General features: G+C 42.0%; 2 pseudogenes; both read left to right on the top strand.

The window, feature by feature from the left end:
- Nucleotides 1–12,618: 12,618 nt before the first annotated feature.
- On the top strand, nt 12,619–14,611 carry LOC139014383 (protein SPT2 homolog pseudogene; annotated as a pseudogene).
- Nucleotides 14,612–14,949: 338 nt separating this feature from the next.
- On the top strand, nt 14,950–20,379 carry LOC139014327 (protein SET-like; annotated as a pseudogene).
- Nucleotides 20,380–20,940: the final 561 nt, after the last annotated feature.

Here is a 20,940-nt window from a genome sequence, read left to right as displayed (position 1 = left end):
TTTGGGGGAAGTTTTAGCAAATGACTCAGATGTCGTATTTTTTCCCTCAAAGTCATGCTTAATAGAAAAAGACATTTTAAATTTTTTCCTATTTCGCTTTCCAAAGTAATAGCTAGCACCCAAGGTTATCTTAGCCAAAATTTAGTCATCATAAGATGTTCTCCGGTAATTTTTAAATAAAGCTAGTCTTTTTGCAGGCGAGCCGATAGCTCTGCCCTCTCCTGCCACCTTTGAATCTCTCCGCACCAGAGGTAGATTCAGCAGCGGGGTTTCATTTCTTATTACAGATTTTAGATTCCAAATACATATTAAGATTTTAATTTGGACAAGAAACCATATTAAGATGACCATGGCACTCTTTTTTCAGCCTGATTTAAGAGAGTACCTTTTAATATTCCAATTTCTTTATAATTTGGCCTTTTTTCACAGGTGATTCTATTAACGGAGAATTAAATATTTCAGGATTAGGACATGGAGGTGGAGGGAGCCATGAAGGCCATTCCTCTCATTTTTTCTTTTCGTTCTGCTCCTCTTTAGGGGCGGAGAGTGCAAGGAGAGGAGATTTATCCTCCTTGGCCTCTCTTAAAGGCTCTAGCAAATGAAATACCGTGTTCCACAAGGGAAAACAGTTTTTGGAGGCAAGTTTTTTCCTGCTGATGAGCAAGTTCTGAGTAACTTTTTGCCAAACATTCAAGATCTAATGTACCTTCTTCAAGAAACCAAGGGTTATGTTCTATAACATCAAGCAAAAATTATAAGAGATTACTTTCTGAAGCTTTAAATTCTTAAGCATGCAAATCAAAAATCTATAATAAAGTTTCTTACTTTTTACGCTGAATCCTTCCCCGTTAGTCTGGCTAAGAAAACGTTCCCACCCTACTTACAGATCTCGACTTCTGCAGCTGATCGTGGGCTTTGCGTGCGGTGAAATATCTCCCCACCTTTATGGTGAATTCTTCGTTTTTTTGCTCTAGGTGAAGCCTTCACTTCCAGATTTCCCGTCGGGTGCCAGATGTTGTAAATGTTTCCCTCCACATCCCACGTGGTTCAGGGTTCAGGATCTGGAAGAGGAGCCAGACACAAATAAAAGAGAAAAGACAAGAGATAATTTGGGAATATTGGGGGCCAGGCAGGTAAGTCCAACTCAAGAGGAAGGACTTCCACTGGTGCTCAAGCTGCACCAACCATTTTATAGTCAGAGGTAAACAAAGTAGTGGTTATCATAGTTATACTGTTCTTGTGAGTTTCACTTGTTTTGACCATAGTTACACTTCCTGCACTTCCCTCAGCCCATTAGCTTCCCAGATAAGATCTAGGGAGTGTTATAAGGTCAAGCCTAATTATGCTAAGAGGACTGTGCCCTCTAAGCTGGGACTTGTTTGTGACTGCCAACAGGTCAGTCCGAGGCTTAAACCTATATCAGCTCCCCACACCCTGCTCCCCAAATTTTAATTGTAAAGTTATAAAGGGACCAAGAGGTTTGCAAGTAAAATGATTTCTTTAAAATGACATAAAAATTCTTATAAGAAAGCTGTGGTGACTACATTAATATAAGAAAAGTGAAGTGGTTATATGAATTAACATTAAAGAAATCTTAGAACAATGAAAATCATCAGTGTTAAAAAGGGCTACTCCATAATAATGAAAAAGATCATTTCAACAAGAAGATACTCCTAAATATGTATGATTAAATAATATAACTTCAAAATACTCAAAACTGACAAAATTGAAAGAAGCAATAGACAATTCTAGAAAACCTTGAGATTTTAACACTCTCCTCTCAAGAGTGTTAGAATTTGATAGAACAAATTAGGGAAAAAACTCAACAAGGATATAGAATATCTGAACCTGAGAGTTATGGTTTATTACTTGATTTAAGTTTATTGTCATTTATAGAAACCTCTATCCAACAACAGTAGAGAGCATTTTCCACCCAAATGTATTGGGAATATTCACCAACATAGACTACATTCTAGGCCACAAAAATGTCTCATTGGAAAAGAATTGTACGTTCTTTCATACAAAATATGAAAGTTTAGAATTAGAATTCAGTCACAAAAATAGCTGGGAATAAAACTACAATATTCTACATCAGGGTTGGGGAAGGTCTGGCCTGTGGGCCTTTTTAAGGCCTGAGAAATCACTGGGTCTGCCCCTGCCATGGCATTAGGGGAGGCTAATTAAATGTGTGACCAAATATAACAGGCTAGTTTTTAAGTTCATAACTTTGTAAGTTAAAAATATCCTAATGGCCCTCAGTATAAAAGGGTCAAAGATAAAAAATCACAAGAAAAATTAGACTATATTTGGAACTGAATATAAACACAACCCATTAAAATTTGTGGAATGAAATTAGGTAACTAAGAAAAATGTGGTTATATTAGATGCAAAGAAAAGCATAAAGTCAGTAGCCCTAACTGCCACCTTAAGCTAGAAAAACGAGCAAACTAGGCCCAAGGTATATAGCTGAAAAAGTTAAACAAAGACATGAGTACTTGTGAAAGAGTAAATAAACAAACACTATACAAATGTACTGAAACCAAATATTGTTTATTGGAAAAAAATCAATAAATGTTATCCAACCCTAACTAGACTAATCAGAAAGAAAAAGAGAAAACACAAGTTACCAATTTAGGTTTGAAGTAAGTGACATAAATAGTTTCCTAATACTAGACGCCACAACTTAGAAAAACTGTCCAAATTCCCTGACATTCCCAAAGTGCAGAAACTGCCTGAAGAAGGAAGAGAAGGAAGCAGCATGGCTGGGACCTGAGGGGAGAGGGGAGCAGGGGGAGGAGCTGAGGGTGGTGGTGGTGGTGGTGGGGGGGGGGCTGGCTATGGGGTTGTGGTCGGGATGAGAGCTGGTGCCACAGTGAGGCCAGCTTTCTCTGCTCACTTTTGTCACTTGGAGTTTTGTTTCTCCGGGAGACACAGCGCCCCTAGGCTCCTGTCTAGAGAGCAATGTGCCCTCCTGGCTCTCTCCTGTTCCTTCTTCTGTGCTAAGCTACTTTTGTTTTGCTCTCCCCAGCTTTACAAAAGCAATGATGTGTGTTAGCTACGGAGAAACCTGTGTAGAGCTGCCGGTCGGCTAGACTGTCCTCCTGTCACATCAAAGGGTGAGGCTGGGATCCCAGCAACCAACCCATGTTTCTCTGTCACATGGATGTTTCTCTGTCTGTCTCCCCTTTCTTTCTCTCTCTAATTAGTGGTGATTAAGTGCAGACACACACATATATAGGCAGTTTAAGCTTGGGGAAAAAAACATGAAGAAATATCATGTGAGGAGGTAGAAAAATTCTCTTTCTTATTTTTGAGTTTTTTAATGATTAAATAAAGTAGGAACAACTTTCTTTGAATTTAAAATGAGATCAGGGTCTGGACGCATGGTATTCTAGAAACCAGAAGTTTATGTAAATGAAATTGTGTCCCCTGTAGGTAATCTGAGAACGTCACAATATGACAAATGCTACAATTTCAAAGAGAAAAGCTTTTGATGGCAAATTCTGGAAACTAAAAAATCAAGCTCATTGATTCTTAGTTACAGTGTAGAATGGTCCTTAAAGAGTGAGCATTTGAAAAGAACAGCAACAATATCCAGGTGCCTGCAGTTTCTCCCAGGGGGTCATGTTCTTGCCAGGGAGCACCTGAGTTTCCTCTCTGACCCACATGGCGCTTGTGCCGTCAGCCTGTGGTGCTGGCGTCCAGTGACGGCCCCGCAGCTTGGCCAGGCCAGGAAGTGAGCTCGAGACACTTCTCCTGCCTCAGGTGGCGCCATGTCGCTGAGCCTCAGCAGACATGTAGAGGCATCTCCATAGGCCCGGGGGCGTCTCCACAAACCTGAGGAAAGATGAGGCAGGAAGAGTGTCACCTACAGAGGGCCAGCAGGGGGTGGCTGGTGTGGGAAACGGAGTGTGTGTTAGTGTATTGTGTGCTGTGATATAGTGAGAGTTTGGGTGAGGAGTGGGGTTACTGAACATAGATTTATTCATGCTTTGCTTTGAAGTCTGGTAGCAATCATCGCAGGTAGAAACTGTAGTTTAACTCTAACCCTGCTGTTTGGCTTAACAATAGAAAAGTTATTTTGATTTTCTGAATTATATAAATCATCCCATTTGATTGAATGCCTTATTGATTATAATGTGAATATCCCATTGATTGTGATCTTACTGGTTTTAGAAAGCAAATTCCTCTGTACCTGGGAACCAGGACAGCACAATTATCCCAAGACCTGAGGGTTCCAGATAATGTTTCCCTGTCAACTCAGTGGTCCCAAGACCCGAGGGCTCTAGATAATGTGTTCCTGTCAACTCAGTGATCTGGAGACCCAAAGCTATAATTAACATGCTTAATTCTGCTTCTGTAAACTGCTTTTTTGCGAACCAGGTTCCTCATTCCAAACCCTGGGATGTAATCAATACCTTTGTGATTTTTGCCTATATAAATCTGGTGTTGCAGCTGGGAGGACACTGCGAGATTTGGGAGAGTGAAATGCCCCCTTGTAGTCCCAGATTTGCAATAAATATGACTCTTTAATTCGACTTCTTGAGGTGTCCTTCACGGGGTACAATATAACAGCTTCATCATATAGAGGCACTAAAGACATCGGGACTTCAGTGGAGCCTTGACTTACGAGTTTAATTCGTTCTGTGATGGAGCTCATAACTCAAATTACTCGTATGTCAAATCAACAGTGAATGAGTGAAACACGTGATGCTGGGCTGATGTTGTGGTGTTCACTGTGACGTTCGCTGCGCCAACTAGTGGTGAGGTATCTGAAGCTGGCTCGTAACCCGAATTTTAGCTCGCAACTCAAAGCAAAAAATCGGCTGAGAGACGGCTTGTATCTCGAAAAATTCGTTAGTCGGGACACTCGTAAGTCAAGGCCCCACTGTATTAGCAAACATGTCCTGTGGGACATGTACTATGAGAAAGTTTATTTCTAGAAAGGAGTTTGTTCATGCATTTACCAATCTAAAGAATACTGGTGTCACAAACAATTCACATTGCTTATGAAGGGATCAAAATTCTGCCACCCTGATGCCAATACTTGGAATCTTGATCTTAAGCTGTTTGTAGAGGAGCAGGACTCAGAACCTGTGGCCCCGCCCCTTTTCCTGCCCAAGGAAATGCTCTTCTCTGCTGCCCCCTAGTGTACATATTAGGGATAGCATCTCCTAAAGCATCTGCTCATATCATTTTGCAAGGACTGGAAGGCCCCAAGCTCCGAATGCCTTGTGTACCCATGTTTTCTTTTTGATTCAGCCTCTCCTGCAGGCAGGGCCCCTGACTCTCTCATGTATGTGAGGGGCCTATCCATACGTGTGTCTTACAGGTGGTTATTTTCTGTTGCTAATCTGTGTCATATCTATTTGATTATTAGACCAGAAAAGAACCTTGAGTTTAGAGGGAAGTTTGTTTCTCCCCGACATAAGCCAGTAACCTGATATTTCATAGAGTCTAAACTTTGGAAGTACATCTACTTCACCCTGTCCTGAACTAAGATTTATCAAGTTATCTAAAGAAACATTTTTGGGACTGGATGAATTTATCAATGAAATTCGGAACAATCTACTAATTTAGTTTCTGGATGTAAAACTTTCATTTACCGTCCAAAGGTGGGAATAAAGAGGACACAGCCTTGCATTGTGCATGTTGATTTTAAATTGTCAGGTAAGTTCAGAAAGAACCTGTAGTTCTCCCCCATTTCTTCCTAAGAGGTTTCCATGATGATACCTGGTTCCAGGAGGGAACATCAGCCTATTTGCCTCAGCTTTAGGCCTTAAGGCTCCAAACAGGAGCCTGTTGACCACCCCCACCTGTACATGTCCTGTTGTTTTGGGGTTGTCTTAGAAACATAACCTGCCAAGTGTGCTGCGCTTTTCCTAAATATCACCCTGCTCCACCATTTCCCAAAGTGTTATATACCAAATATTACCTCATTGTTCTTCACATTCATTTGTGCTGGGGTCCAGCCCCATGGGGTCCAGGGGTTCCCAAAGGTGTGGACGGAGTCGGCGAAGAATGTTTTACACAGAGACAGCGTTCAGAACTCTCTAGCTTTCCTCAGTCTCCGTGGATCTTCCCTGTGCCTGGCTGAGGCCACAGAGAGAGGATCCCAAGGCAAGCTGAGCCTTTATTTTATAGTGAGCGGTAAACAAGGTAATGGTTTCTATAGTTACACAGTTCTTGTAAGTTTCACTTGTTTACACTGTTGTAAGTTTCACTTGTTTTTGTTCTTGTTGCACTTCCCTCAGCCCATTAGCTTCCCGAGTAAGATCTAGGGAGCTTTATACAAGGTCAAGCCTAATTATGCTAAGAGGACTGTGCTCTCTAAGCTGGGAATTGTTTATGACTTTGCCCACAGGTCAGTCCGAGGCTTAACCCTATATCAGCTCCCCACATCCCTCCATGCTATTGTGAATAGTAAGAGTTATTTCTTTTTTACAGCTGCATAGTATTCCATTATGTAAATGTACCATAGTTTTTTAATCCATTCATCTGCTAATGGGCACTTAGCTGTTGCCAAATCTTAGCTGTTGTAAATTGTGCTGGGTGCATATAATTTTTCTGCTTGGTGTTTCTGATTTATTGGGATATAGTCCTAGAAGTGAGATTACTGGGTCAAATGGGAGTTCCATATTTAAGTTTTTGAGGAAACTCCATACTGTTTTCCACAGCGGCTGCATTCCCACCAGCAGTGCACAAGGGTTCCTTTTTCTCCACATCCTTGCCAGCACTTGTCGTTTGTTGATGATAGGAAAGTTCTTAGTTTTAAAAGTTCTGAAACACACTCCCAAATAGCCTTTCCTTCAGCACTTAGAGATGCTCCACTATAGCCACCCCTGTCCTGCTGACCTGCACTGAGGTGCTACTCCCAAGATGCACATGAGACGGCAGCGGAGAGCACTTCAATTATCTTTTACGGGAACCTGCTGGACTATGAAGCAGGTTTCAACTAACTTCAAAGAATTGAAGTTATATACAATATGTTTCTTGTTGTCATTGTAGTTAATCCAGAAATCAGGAACAGAGGTACCTAGAAACTCCTTATATTTAAAAGTTGTGAAATACACATCTAACCCAAAAAATACATCACAATTCAAGTTAAAAAATAAGTCGAACTGAATGATAATACCACATACCAAAACTTATGAAAAAATGTGCACTCATAAATGCACATATTAGGAATAAAAGTTGAAAATTTACATTTTTTGCAGCCACATTAAAATCTAAAATAGTAAATTAAATAGAGAGAAAAGAGAAGAAAGAAAATGTGCACAAGTAGAGATGTCTGAAGGGGGATATACTTAAAATGATAGCAGTTTTTTTAACTCTTAGGGTAGAATTTTGAATTAACTCTATATTTTATTGCTTAAGTAAACTGCACACACAAAGCTATTTTCATTTTAGGAAAAATGTTCTAGAGGAAAACGTGGGATAATCTACACTAATAAAAGAGAAACATGCAAATTGGTGTCACTCCGCTACACCCACCCACCAATCAGAGCAACTATGCAAATCAACCCAACAAAGATGGCAGTTAATTTGCATACGCAGGTGTGGAGCAAAGCCTATCTGCAGCCGGACCAAAGGCCTGGGTCCTGGGTGCCGGAGGAAAACCGGTGCTGGCAGCCAGGGGAAGGAAGGCCTATTGTGCGAATCTTTGTGCAATGGGCTTCTAGTCCTATAATAAAAGGCTAATATGCCAACTGACCAAATGGCAGAACAACTGGTCGCTATGATATGCACTGACCACCAGGGGACAGATGCTCAATGAAGGAGCTGCCCCCTGGTGGTCAGTGTGCTCCCACAGGGGGCATGCTGCTCAACCAGAAGATGGGCTCACCACTGAGTGCAGCAGTGGTGGCGGGAGCCTCTCCCACCTCTGCAGTAGTGCTAAGGATGTCCAACTGACAGCTTAGGCCCCTCAGTAGGACATCTCCGGAGGGTTCCCGGACTGCAAGAGGGCTGAGGGGACACCCTCCCCCCCAGTGCACAAATTCCATGCATGGACCTCTAGTTTATAAATGATAAGCTAGACTGTTGTGATGGCAACACAAGTTTTTTCTTTGCTCACCAAGCCTGGTCTCTTAGTCTAAAGAGAATCAAAATTCTTCCTAATTGTTTAGCCCAAAGTGGCTCCTTTCATAATCTGCACCTCTTCATGAGCAATCCCAGCAGCTCTGAGAAAGGGAACCCCTAAAGCTTGGAGCCTCTGGAATCTACCTGAGCCTGGTTCTAACATTTATAAGCAATGTTCTTTTGAACACAGAACAGATTTCTCAGGGTTTTCATTTTGTAACTTGGAAAAAATCCTTTTTTTTCTTTTTGGTTAGTCCTCACCTGAGATATTTTCTCCATTAATCTTTTAAAGAGTGGAAGGGAGGAAGGGAGCAGGAAAAAGAGAGAAAAGTCAATGTGAGGGAGACACATCGATTATTTGCCTCCTGTACTCATGGGGGATCAAACCTACAACTCAGGTATATGCCCTTGACTGGGAATCAAACCTGCAACTCTTCCCATGGGGGCTGACCCTCTAACCACTGAACAATACCAGCCAGGCCAAATTCTCCTGTGTTATAGCTTAGAACATTTATTGCTGACAGACTGAGCCTCAGTGCCTTCCCTCTGCCTCCAGAGAGACTATAAGATGGGACCACGCAGCTCACTAGACTGACAGGGAAGCAGTGCACTCCAGATGCTGGTGTTCAGCTGCAGGACATGCTCATGAAAAGTGGTCCCACAGGAAATGTTCACCAATGTCCACCTGCCTCTCGAATCAGGAAAAATCCTGCTAGTCGTCCTGTATCTGTGACCTACTGTTTGCCCCATGTCCCAACACCATCTACACTAATAAAAGACAAAGATGCTCATTGACAGTACCTTTGCTAAGCCATAAGCCACGCCCACCAGCCAATCAGAGCGACTATATGCAAATTAACCCAACCAAGATGGTAGCCAGCAGCCACGAAGCTGGAGCAAGCAGGAGGCTTGGTTGCCCAGGCAAAGGAGGAAGCCAAGCTTCCCGCGTGCCCTGAGCTGGCTGTGGCCTCTGCAAAAGGCAACAAATTTTCAATTATAGAAGCTAAATAAATCCCAGATACCTGCTTCCAGCAAGCCTCCACTGGAAGCTTGGGTGGCTGGGGGCCATGGCCAGCCTGAAAACGGCCCTCAGCCCCTCCCCAGGCTGGCCAGGCACCCCATGGGGGACTCCCAACCTGAAGGGGCTGTGGCCAGCCTGCAAACAGCCATCAGCCCCTCACCCAGGCTGGCCAGACCCTCAAGGGGTGAGGGTCCCTGCTGGGGGGCTTGGCCAGGCTGCAAACAGCCATCAGCCCCTCACCCAGGCTGGCCAGGCACTCCTATATAATAAAAGGATAATATGCAAATTGACCCTAACAGCAGAATGACTGGTCACTATGACACATACTGATCACCAGGGGGCAGATGCTCAATGCAGGAGCTGCCCCCTGGTGGTCAGTGCGCTCCCACAGGGGGAATTCTTCTCAGCCACAAGCCAGGCTGACAGCTGCCAGTACAGCAGTGGTGGTGGGAGCCTCTCCCACCTCCTCAGCAGCGCTAAGGATGTCCGACTGCAGCTTAGGCCTGCTCCCCGCTTGCAAGTGGACATCCCCCGAGGGCTCCCAGGCTGCCAGAGGGATGTCTTACTGCCAGCTTAGGCGGGAGCGGACCTAAGCCAGCAGGTGGTCATTCCCCGAGGGGTCCCAGACTGCAAGAGGGCACAGGCCAGGCTGAGGGATCCCCCTGGGTGCACAAATTTTTGTGCACCAGGCCTCTAGTTTATTTTATAAGGCACATTTTCACAACTGATCTAAGGAGACATCTTTATCTTACAAAATTTATGGATGGATTTCGGTAACTTACTAAACCTTCTATTCTGTTCAGTTAATTTGCATACAAATGTGTGGGGAGCTGATATAGGGTTAAGCCTCGGACTGACCTGTGGGCAAAGTCATAAACAATTCCCAGCTTAGAGAGCACAGTCCTCTTAGCATAATTAGGCTTGACCTTGTATAAAGCTCCCTAGATCTTACTCGGGAAGCTAATGGGCTGAGGGAAGTGCAACAAGAACAAAAACAAGTGAAATTTACAAGAGCAGTGTAAACAAGTGAAACTTACAAGAACAAAAACAAGTGAAACTTACAACAGTGTAAACAAGTGAAACTTACAAGAACTGTGTAACTATAGAAACCATTACCTTGTTTACCGCTCACTATAAAATAAAGGCTCAGCTTGCCTTGGGATCCTCTCTCTGTGGCCTCAGCCAGGCACAGGGAAGATCCACGGAGACTGAGGAAAGCTAGAGAGTTCTGAACACTGTCTCTGTGTAAAACATTCTTCGCCGACTCCGTCCACACCTTTGGGAACCCCTGGACCCCATGGGGCTGGACCCCAGCAGAGGGACCTGAAGAGTATTATGCTGAGCTAAATAGGCCAGTCAGAGAAAGATAAATATCACATGATCTCACTCATTTGTGGAATCTAATGAACAAAATAAATTGATGAACAAAAATAAATCCAGAGACAGAGAAGCATCAAACAGACCGTCAAACCTCAGAGGGAAGACAAGGGAGGGTGGGGGCAAGGGAGAGATCAACCAAAGGACTTGTGCAGCTTGGGAATAACATCTTCATGCCTTTAGCAGGAAAGGTTGTTGGGTGCAGTGGGTTATCTGAATGTTGAATGCAGTTTTCTGCTCAGGTTGTTGAAGTGTTTTACATCTTCACTGAATTCTTTGTGTGAGGCTATTGGTTCTGAAAGAGGTATGCTCTGTCTCCGAAGGAGAGAGGTGTATTAAATTTATTATGATTATAGATGTATCTAGTTTCCCTTGTAGCTCTCTTGTATGTACTTTGATTTCATGTTATGAAGTGCTTGTGAATTTGGATATTTCTGGTAAAATGAAATTATTGATATGAAGTGCTCTTTATTTATAGTAATGCTTTTTTCCTTCAAGTGTTCTGTGTTATCATATACTTTTTATTTGGCTTATGTTTGCTTAATATATTTTTTCCATTCTTTCACTTTTGATATCTTTGTACCCTTGGGTTTTCAGTAGCTTTCAGTTTTTATATTTGTTATGAGTAAAATGAGTTGATTTTGGTTCAGTATTTTTCTCCATTCAGTTTTTCTAACATTCTTTATTATATAATGCATATTTTCCCACTGATCTAAGGAGATATTTTTATTTTACCAAATTTCCATATGTATTTGAGTCTATCACTGGACTTTGTTTTCTGTTCCATCAGTTTATCTATTTACAGGACATTGCCCAAGTTTTTAAATTACTATAGTTTATAACACAATACATTGTTCTATCTGGTTGGGGTAGCTTTTATTCATTTATTTGTTTTTCTCAGAATTCTATTTAAAAATATGTTTATTAATTTCAGAGAGGAAGGGAGAGGGAGACAGAAACATCAATGATGAGAGAGCTGTCTCTTGTACACTCCCCACTGGGGAGATCAAGCCTGCAACCAGGGCATGTGCCCTGACCAGGAATCGAACTGTAACCTCCTGATACATGGGTCAACCACTGAGCCATGCTGGCTACGCCAGAATTTTCTTTTACATTTCTCATTTTGACATGTGAACTTAAATGAGCTTGTTTTGGTCTTAAAAATCTTGCTGATATTTTAATCAAATCATAATAAATTTATAATCAACATTGGGAGATTGACATCATTATGATTGTTCTTCCCAAGAATATGATGTTACTGTCCAGTTGTTCAAGCTCTGTTATTGGGTAGCATTTTAAAGTTTTATTTATACAGATTGTGGGTCATTCCTAGGCATCTTATGTGTTTTGTTGCCATTGTACATTTTCTTTGATTATATATTTTATGTACTGTTTTAAAGGATATGTATTTATATGCATGTTATCTCTCCCTTCCTTTCTGAAATAAATAAAAAAGATATTAAATAAATAAGATTATTGATTGTTAGTAAAAAAATCGATATGAACTTTTGTTTCTTCACCATATAAGCAAGTATTCAGACATTTTGGAAGTACGTGTCCATCACCATTTTCTGAACTAAGATTTTAAAAAATATATGGTAATATTGATTTTCAGAGAGAGAGGAAGGGAAAGGGAGAGAGAGACTAAAACATCGATGAGGTAGAGCTATCACTTCAATTGGCAGTCTCCTGCATGCCCCCTTCTGGGAATTGAGCCCACAACCCTGGCATGTGCCCTGACCAGGAATCGAACCAGCGACCTCTTGGTGCCTGAGAGAATACTAAATCCACTGAGCCACACCAACCAGGCTGAACGAAGATTTAACAATTAAACTAAAGTAACTTATTCTCAACTGAATGATTATGTCAATGAATGTGGAACAATCTACTAATTTATCTGTGGATGTAAAACTTTTATTTAAAGTTTCAAAGGTGGGAGCGCAGCGTTGGACCTGTAAGGATATAAGCCGTTTGAGGAAGGGGGTGGGCAGACCACCTTGGACAGCGCCGAAAGTGGTGGTGCTGAGTAGAGGTAGGAAAGAGGTGGCCAGCCAGTTCATTTGGCTCAGCTGGCCGCCAGGTAAGATGCGTTCTCATCCCTCTCTGAGAGGCGGCCCATTCTATCCAGTTCGGTCAACATGGATTTCAGGGAAATTCTCATGATAGCTTCTAAAGGACAAGGAACCAACAGCACACTGAAAAGGTATAGTTTGGCAGTGGGTCCTGCCAAAAAGACCCAAAAGTTAAGGGTGTCCAATCAGCAGTGTGCAAGCTTTTCTCAAAAGAAAAGAGGAGGAGCTCAGAAGAAAAGCCATACAGGAAAAGGAGAAAAGAAGAACTACTCAAAAAGCGAATTGAGCTAAAACATGACAAGAAAGCAAGAGCTATGGCCAAGAGGACAAAGGACAATTTCCATGGTTAAATGGGATTCCTGTTGAGGAAAAGTCAAAGAAAAGACAGGCAATGGAAAGCCACACTAGTCAGGGAACAGACCAAGAGTATGAGATGGAAGAAGAGGAAGAATTCTTAGAACACAATCAGGCAGCATCAGAGCAGGAGTATGAAGAAGAGCAAGAACCTCCTCCCAAAGTTGAAAATAAACCAAAGGTCCCCCTTAAAAGTGCCCCACCATCATGACTTCACTGACCTACTCAGGCTGGCTGAGAAAAAGCAGTACGAACCAGTGGAAATCAAGGTAGTGAAAAAAACTAGAAAAGTGGCCTATGACTGCACAAGAACTTAGGGAGGGAAGGAAGACATATGAAAAAGGAACCTGAGGCAGATGCAGGACTGCCTCTGACCAAAAAGGTGCCCTCTCAGACAGAAAGTATGGGCATGAAACCTAGCAGAGTTTCTGGGGACAAGCATCCTTCTCCCAAGGGCACTGCCCTTCCTCACGCTGAAAAGAAATCTAGACCCAGCGCAGCTAATAAGAAACATTTAGGTTTGTTTTCATCCAAATCTATGCCAGGAGAGAGGCCCAAAGTAGGATCTAGCAACTGCTCCCAACCCTCGTTTCGGAAGGACCATGACAGGCCTGTTTTCAATGGGCCTGGAAAGACCCACTCGAGCACCTATTCACCAAGTGTTCCAAAGGCTTCTGCTAAAAGGACTCAGAAATCTGTTACTGAGCACAAAGCCAAAAATCTCCTCCCCATCCTAGCCATTCCATACCCGGACCCATGGTCACCCCACATAAGGCTAAGAGTCCAGGTGTCAGGCAGCCAGGCAGCTCCAGCCCAGTTCCTGGGCAGCCCAGCACAGAGAGTGTTTGGCCTACAGTTAGTTCTGGCTCCATGCCCAGGTGCCAGAATGGCAGCCCCAGCTCAGGACCTGAGCGATCAATCAGTGGGACCAAGAGGCCAGCCAGTGACTCAAATCCTCCTGGAAGGACAGCCAATAGTACAGGGGGCTCTGGACGACCCATCAGTGGCTCAGGTGGTTCTGGGAAGTCAGAGGTCAGTTCTGGTGGCCCTGGGTGGCCTGTGCACAGTCCACATGACCAATGACCAGTGAGTGGCTCAATGCCGCGCCCCCCCCCCCCCCCGGGAGGTCAGTCAGTGGCCCTGGGGGATCAGTAAGTGGCTCAGTTCCAGCTGGATGGCCTATCAGCAGTTCAGGCCTTAGAAGACCAGTGAGCAGCTTGGGACCTGGGTGAAGAGTTAGTAGCTCAGATCCTCCCCATAAGCCCAAATGCACTTTTGTCTCAGAAACAGTATCTTCTAAGAATATCATTACCAGCCCAGCAATGGACAGATGAATGGAATGAAGCCTTAGCTGGCTGCAGATCTGCCCAAGGTCCTGAAAAGTTTCCCTTCCCTAGAGGTTACAAAAGACCCTGAGAATGTGAAGAGGAGGAACATGAGGACTATGACTCCAAAATGGAAGATTTTATCAAAGATGAAGGAGAATCTCAGGAAAAAATATCCAAGCACATTCTTTGGCTATGACTGAAAAAAATACAAAGATGAAAGTGATTATGCCTTATGTTACATAGAGAGTAGTTGGAGAGAACTGCAGAAGGAAGAAGCAAAGAGTTTAAGACCCGGTATGCAAGAGGACTTTGAGGGAATGAGACAGGAGGAAGAAGCAACGAAATGCAGAGAGGTCAAGAAGCTGAAAAGACGTTAGCTGCTGCTTTTATTTATTTTTGTGAAACTCTGGAGACACTCTACTGCAAAGAAGTCCTGCCTTTGGACTGAAGAAGCCCATTATCACTTTAGATTTATACTTGGGACCTCACGGACAAGGAATGGATACATATATTTTGAGAGTAAAGTATTTTCAAATACCTTCCGGGGTAAAAGCTGTAGTGCAGATGACATAACTGCTCACAGGTGCTGGCCCTGATCCTGATGAGCTATGCACTCTAACATGCGGCCCACTCAACAGTCAGCCAATCTTCTTTTGTTCCTTTGCTATTTTAAAAAGGAAAAAAAGATTGCCTCTTGACTTCCATAATTCTGTTGATGGGTGAGTACGACAATGGCCGGCTCCCAATCAAACTTATTTTGTCTTTTTATGAGGAATCTGGCCCTTCCATGAATGTTGCCAGGAATAAAGTCATCTGTTCTAATCCATATGTTTGGATTGAGAACTTGAAAATGTAGAGTAGGCTTTATAATTATATGGATGTCATCTCTGTGGCTTTGAAGTAAAAAGTAGAATAAATTATATTGTATTCTATATTCATGGATTGGATGCTGAGAATTCTTATTCACTGATTTAGGTGTTTAGGCAATTAACCAAAAAAATTTTAAGTTAAAAAACAAGTTATTCCATTTGGTGTAAGAATATTCTTTTCCAAATTTTTCTTTCAGATTTATTGTAAAATAGATAATGTTACGGTGCTGATTTTATTTAAAAAGTCATTTTATATTGTAGAAAAAATATATTATTCAAAGATTAGAGTTGAAAGAGTAATAGTTTAAAAAATAAGCAAGTGACACGTGAGGCTTCTCTTACTCCCCCACTATAAAGATATTTTGAAATCCAAAGTGCCCTTGTATCTCGTGATGTTAATGACCGCATTTTTATCTTAAAATTCCTTAGCAATTAATGACAAAACCCAAAAACTAAATTCATGTGTATCAAGAGGAAATAAATATATAAAGTTTAAAAGGTGGGAATGAAGAGTACCAAAATTTTGCATTGGACATACTGATTTTGAACTCATCGTTAAGAAATAAAAATGAGAAAGACCCTACAGTTGTCTCCAATTCCTTTCTAAAAGATTTAGTTGGAAAAAAACTGGTGTAGGAAGAGAACTTTACCAGGAGTTTCTCTAATTTTTAAAAATTCTTTATTGTTTAAAGTATTACATATGTCTTCTTTTTCCCCCATTGAACTCTCCCTGGCTGCTCCCACCACCAAACACATGCCCTCACTCCCTACTGTCTGTGTTCATTGGTTATGCTTATATGCATACATACAAGTTCTTTGGTTGATCTCTTACCCCACCCTCACACCCTCCCCAGCCTTCCCTCTGAGGTTGGATGGTCTGTTCAATGCTTTTAAGTCTCTGGATCTATTTTTATTCATCAGTTTATGTTGTTCATTATATTCCACAAATGAGTTAGATCATGTGATATTTATCTTTCTCTAACTGACTTATTTCGCTTAGCATAATGCTCTTCAAGACCATCCATGCTGTTGCGAATGGTAGGAGTTACTTTTTACAGCAGTGTAGATGTACCATTGTGTAGATGTGCCACAGTTTTTAATCCACTCATCTGCTGATGGGCATTTAGGCTGTTTCCAATTCTTAGCTATTGTAAATTGTGCTACTATGAACATAGGGTTGCATACATCCTTTCTGATTAGTGTTTCTAGTTTCTTGGGATATATTCCTAGAAGTGGGATTACTGGGTCAAATGGGAGTTCCATATTTAGTTTTTTGAGAAAACTCCATACTGTTCTTTACAGTGGCTGCACCAGTCTGCATTCCCACCAGCAATGCACGAGGGTTCCTTTTTCTCCGCATCCTCTCCAGCACTTGTCATTTGTTGATTTGTTGATAGCCATTCTGACAGGTGTGAGATGGTACCACATTGTTGTTTTGATTTGCATCTCTCAGATAATAGTGACTTTGAGCATGTTTCATATGTCTCTTGGCCTTCCTCATGTTCTCTTTCAAAAAGTATCTATTTAGGTCCTGTGCCCATTTTTTGATTGGGTTGTTTATCTTCCTTTTGTTAAGTTGTATGAGTTCCCTATAAATGTTGGAGATTAGTCCCTTATCGGATGTAACATTGGCGAATATGTTCTTCCATGCAGTGGGCTTTCTTGTTGTTTTGTTGATGGTTTCTTTTGCTGTGCAGAAGCTTTTTATTTTGATGTAGTCCCATTTGTCTATTTTCTCTTTAGTTTCCATTGCCCTAGGAATTGTATCGGTGAAAATATTGCTTCGGCACATGTCTGAAATTTTGCTACCTATGGATTCTTCTAAGATTTTTATAGTTTCCAGTCTCCCATTTAAGTCCTTTATCCATTTTCAGTTTATTTTTGTGTATGGTGTAAGTTGGTGGTCTAGTTTCATTTTTTTTTTTTCATGTATCTGTCTAATTTTCCCAACACATTTATTGAAGAGACTTTCTTGACTTCATTGTTTGCTCTTGCCTCCTTTGTCAAATATTAATTAAGCATAGTGGTTTGGGTCAATTTCTGGGTTCTCTATTCTATTCCACTAATTGATATGTCTGTTCTTGTGCCAATACTAGGCAGTTTTGAGAACAGTGGCTTTGTAATACAGCTTGATATCTGGTATTGAGATCTCTTCTACTTTGTTCTTCTTTCTCAGGATTGCCACAGCTATTTGGGATCTTTTTTTATTCCAGATAAATTTTTGGAGTGTTTGTTCTAGGTCTTTGAAATATACTGTTGGTATTTTAATGGGGAATGCATTGAATCTATAGATTGCTTTGGGTAGTATGGACATTTTAATGATGTTGATTCTACCAATCCATGAACATGGTATGTTCTCCCATCTGTTTATGTCTTTCTTTATCTCTCTATCTCTTTTTTCAACATTCTGTAGTTTTATGAGTAGAGTTCTTTTACCTCCTTAGTTAAGTTTATTCCTAAGTATCTTAATTTTTTTGTGTGCAATAGTAAATGGGATTGTTTTTTTAATCTCTCTTTCTGTAAGTTCACTATTGGTGTATAGAAATGCCATAGAATAGTGCTCAGCATGCCTTCGAGCCCGGTGACTTCCCAGCATTCAGATCCTCGGACTTTCCTCACAGCATAGCCCCCAAACATCAGTCCCTCACTCCCATCTCAAATGAAGAAACCAAAACTGCCTCCAGCCCCCAAGCCAGAGAAGAAGCCGACCCTTAGGATGTGCCAGAGAGAAAACGAACAGCAAGACGCGATTGAACATATTGATGAAGTATAAAATGAAATAGACAGACTTAATGAATAAGCCAGTGAGGAGATTTTGAAAGTAGAACAGAAATATAACAACTCTGCCAACCATTTTTTCAGAAGAGGTCAGAATTGATTGTCAAAATCCCACATTTTGGGATAACAACATTTGTCAACCATCCACAAGTGTCTGCACTGCTTGGGGAAGAGGATGAAGAGGCACTGCATTATTTGACAAGAGTTGAAGTGACAGAATTTGAAGATATTAAATCAGGTTACAGAATAGATTTTTATTTTGATGATAATCCTTACTTTGTTTTTTTTTTTTAAATTAAATCTTTATTGTTCAGATTATTACATTTGTTCCTCTTTTTTCCCCCCCATAACTCCCCTCCTTCCAGCTCCCACCCCACCCTCCACCCTCACTCCCCACCCACTGTGTTCATCCATAGGTGCATGATTTTTGTCCAGTCACTTCCCGCATCTCCCACACCCCTTTTCCCCCCAAGAATAGTCAGTCTATTCCCTTTCTATGTCCCTGATTCTATTATAATCACCAGTTCATTCTGTACATCAGGTTATTTATTCACTTGATTCTTAGATTCATTTGTTGATAGATGCATGTTTGTTGTTCATAATTTGTATCTTTACCTTTTTCTTCTTCTTCCTCTTCTTAAAGGATACCTTTCAGCATTTCATATAATACTGGTTTGGCGGTGATGAACTCCTTTAGCTTTTCCTTATCTGTGAAGCTCTTTATCTGACCTTCAATTCTGAATGATAGCTTTGCTGGATAAAGTAATCTTGGTTGTAGGTTCTTGGTATTCATCACTTTGAATATTTCTTGCCATTCCCTTCTGGCCTGCAAAGTTTCTGTTGAGAAATCAGCTGACAGTCGTATGGGTATTCCCTTGTAGGTAATTGAGCCTCTTTCTCTTGCTGCTTTTAAGATTTTCTCTTTGTCTTTTGCTCTTGGCATTTTAATGATGATGTGTCTTGGTGTGGTCCTCTTTGGATTCCTTTTGTTTGGGGTTCTCTGCGCTTCTTGGACCTGTAAGTCCATTTCTTTCTCCAGATGGGGGAAGTTTTCTGCCATTATTTCTTGAAATAGGTTTTCAATATCTTGCTGTCTCTCATCTTCTGGCACTCCAATAATTCTGATATTAGACCGCTTAAAGCTGTCCCAGAGGCTCCTTACACTATCTTCACACTTTCGGATTCTTTTTTCATTTTGCTTTTCCAATTGGGTGTTTTTTGTGGAATCTTTGGTTTGATTATTGTGCTCCTCTGGTCTGCTATTGGGTATAATATTCTTTATTTCAGTCCGTGTATGCTTACTTTCTAATTTCTTTATCGTAGCATCGAGGGTCTCATTAGTTTTCGTGAGGCTCTGCACAAATTTATGGCAAGCCCTCAAAATTGCGATTCTTAGCTCCATATCCTCTATTTCTGTCATGTTTTTTTGTCTTCACATCTTTTATGCTTTCTTGGTGCACCCCCTTGTGGTCTCTGTGCGCAGTCTTGTTCTAGCCAAGCCTTAATTGTTGTAGTTAACACTAGAGGGGTTTGACCACCAGGCCGACTGGCTATAGGAATCAGCTGTATGGAAAACGTCTGCCTTCTGGGGAGGTGCTAATCCAGCCTTTGCCTGAGGCGATCGGCAAATGGCTGTGCGCAGGGTTTGGGCGGGGCGGGATCAACAGGGCGGGCGGAGGGAGCAGTTATGGCCACGCTCAGTCCCGTTCCCAGAGGCTCTGCTTCTCAGAACCCCGGCAGCCGCTGCAAACTTCGGAGAGAAAGCTGCCCTCAGGTTCCAACTGATGCCGGATAATCCCGCTTCTCCCGTTTGAGTCTGGGTCCCTAGAGACTCGCCCGGATCTGGAGCCCAGAGTCTGAGACTCACTCCCGACAGAAAACGACAACCGCGCCCTCAGCCACCAGCCCGCTTTGCGCGCGCACCTCGGTACCTTTGTATTTTCCACACTGCGCCGCCTCTGAGCCTCGATTTGCTGTTCTCTTTCCTTCTAGTTGTAGAGTCTCTCTTCAGCCAGCCTTCCTGTGGTTCTGGGTGATGTCCGTTCAGTCTTTTAGTTGTATTTTTGAAATGGTTGTTTGCGGCAGCGGTCTCCGGTGTTTACCTACGCCGCCATCTTGGTCGATAATCCTTACTTTGAAAATAAAGTTTGCTCCAAAGAGTTTCATCTGAGTGAGAGTGGTGATCCACCTTCAAAGTTCACTGAAATCAAATGGAAATCTGGAAAGGATTTGATGAAACATTCAAGTCAAACACAGAATAAAGCCAGCAGGAAGAGACAGGATGAGGAACCAGAAAGCTTCTTTACCTGGTTACTGACCATTCTGATGCAGGTGCAGATGAGTTAGGAGAAGTCATCAAAGATGACATTTGGCCAAATCCATTACAGTACTACTTGGTTCCTGACATAGATGATGAAGAAGGGGAAGGGGAAGAAGATGATGCTGATGATGAGGGGGAAGAAGGAGAGGAAGATGAAGGAGAAGATGACTAATGAACACTGATGGGTCCCAACCTTTTTAAATTTTTCCAGTCCCTGGGAGCAAGTCGCAGTCTATTTATTCTTTTCCTTCTCCTGCCCCTTGTGCTCAGTCGCCCTGTTTTTGAGGTCTCTTTTCTCTCCTTTAGACCATCTTTACACCATGGTTCTCACCTTCTTTGGGGGGAGGGTGTACCTTGAGCAGAATACAGTGGGAAAAGAATCTTTGCCCCTTTCTGTTCCAAATTCATTTTTATCCCTTCCTGTCTCAAGAAAAACTTAATGGAATCAACACCACCGTGCTCTGTGGGAAAAAAGGAAAACCTTCGCTCCCTTAGCTCTGCTGGGAGCTGGAGGTTGCTAGGCCCCTGTGTAGTATTGCATAGAATTCTAGCTTTTTTCCCTCCCTTCTCTGTATATTGGACTCAGAGATTACACTGTGTCTCTAAATATGGACAGTTAGCATTTACCAACATGTATCTGTCTACTTTCTCTTGTTTAAAAAAAGAGAAAAAACTTTAAAAAGAGGGGGTGGGGAGTTCAGCAATGGGGGATTTGAGATGTTTGGGTGGGTTAAGTGGG

The sequence above is a fragment of the Myotis yumanensis genome, unplaced genomic scaffold, assembly GCF_028538775.1.
Source record: "Myotis yumanensis isolate MYYU_CA2020_CCGP unplaced genomic scaffold, mMyoYum1.0.hap1 SCAF_7, whole genome shotgun sequence".
In the NCBI taxonomy this organism is placed as follows: domain Eukaryota; kingdom Metazoa; phylum Chordata; class Mammalia; order Chiroptera; family Vespertilionidae; genus Myotis; species Myotis yumanensis.
The sequence above is the reverse complement of the archived record's forward strand: the minus strand, read 5'-3'. Positions and strand labels throughout refer to the sequence as shown.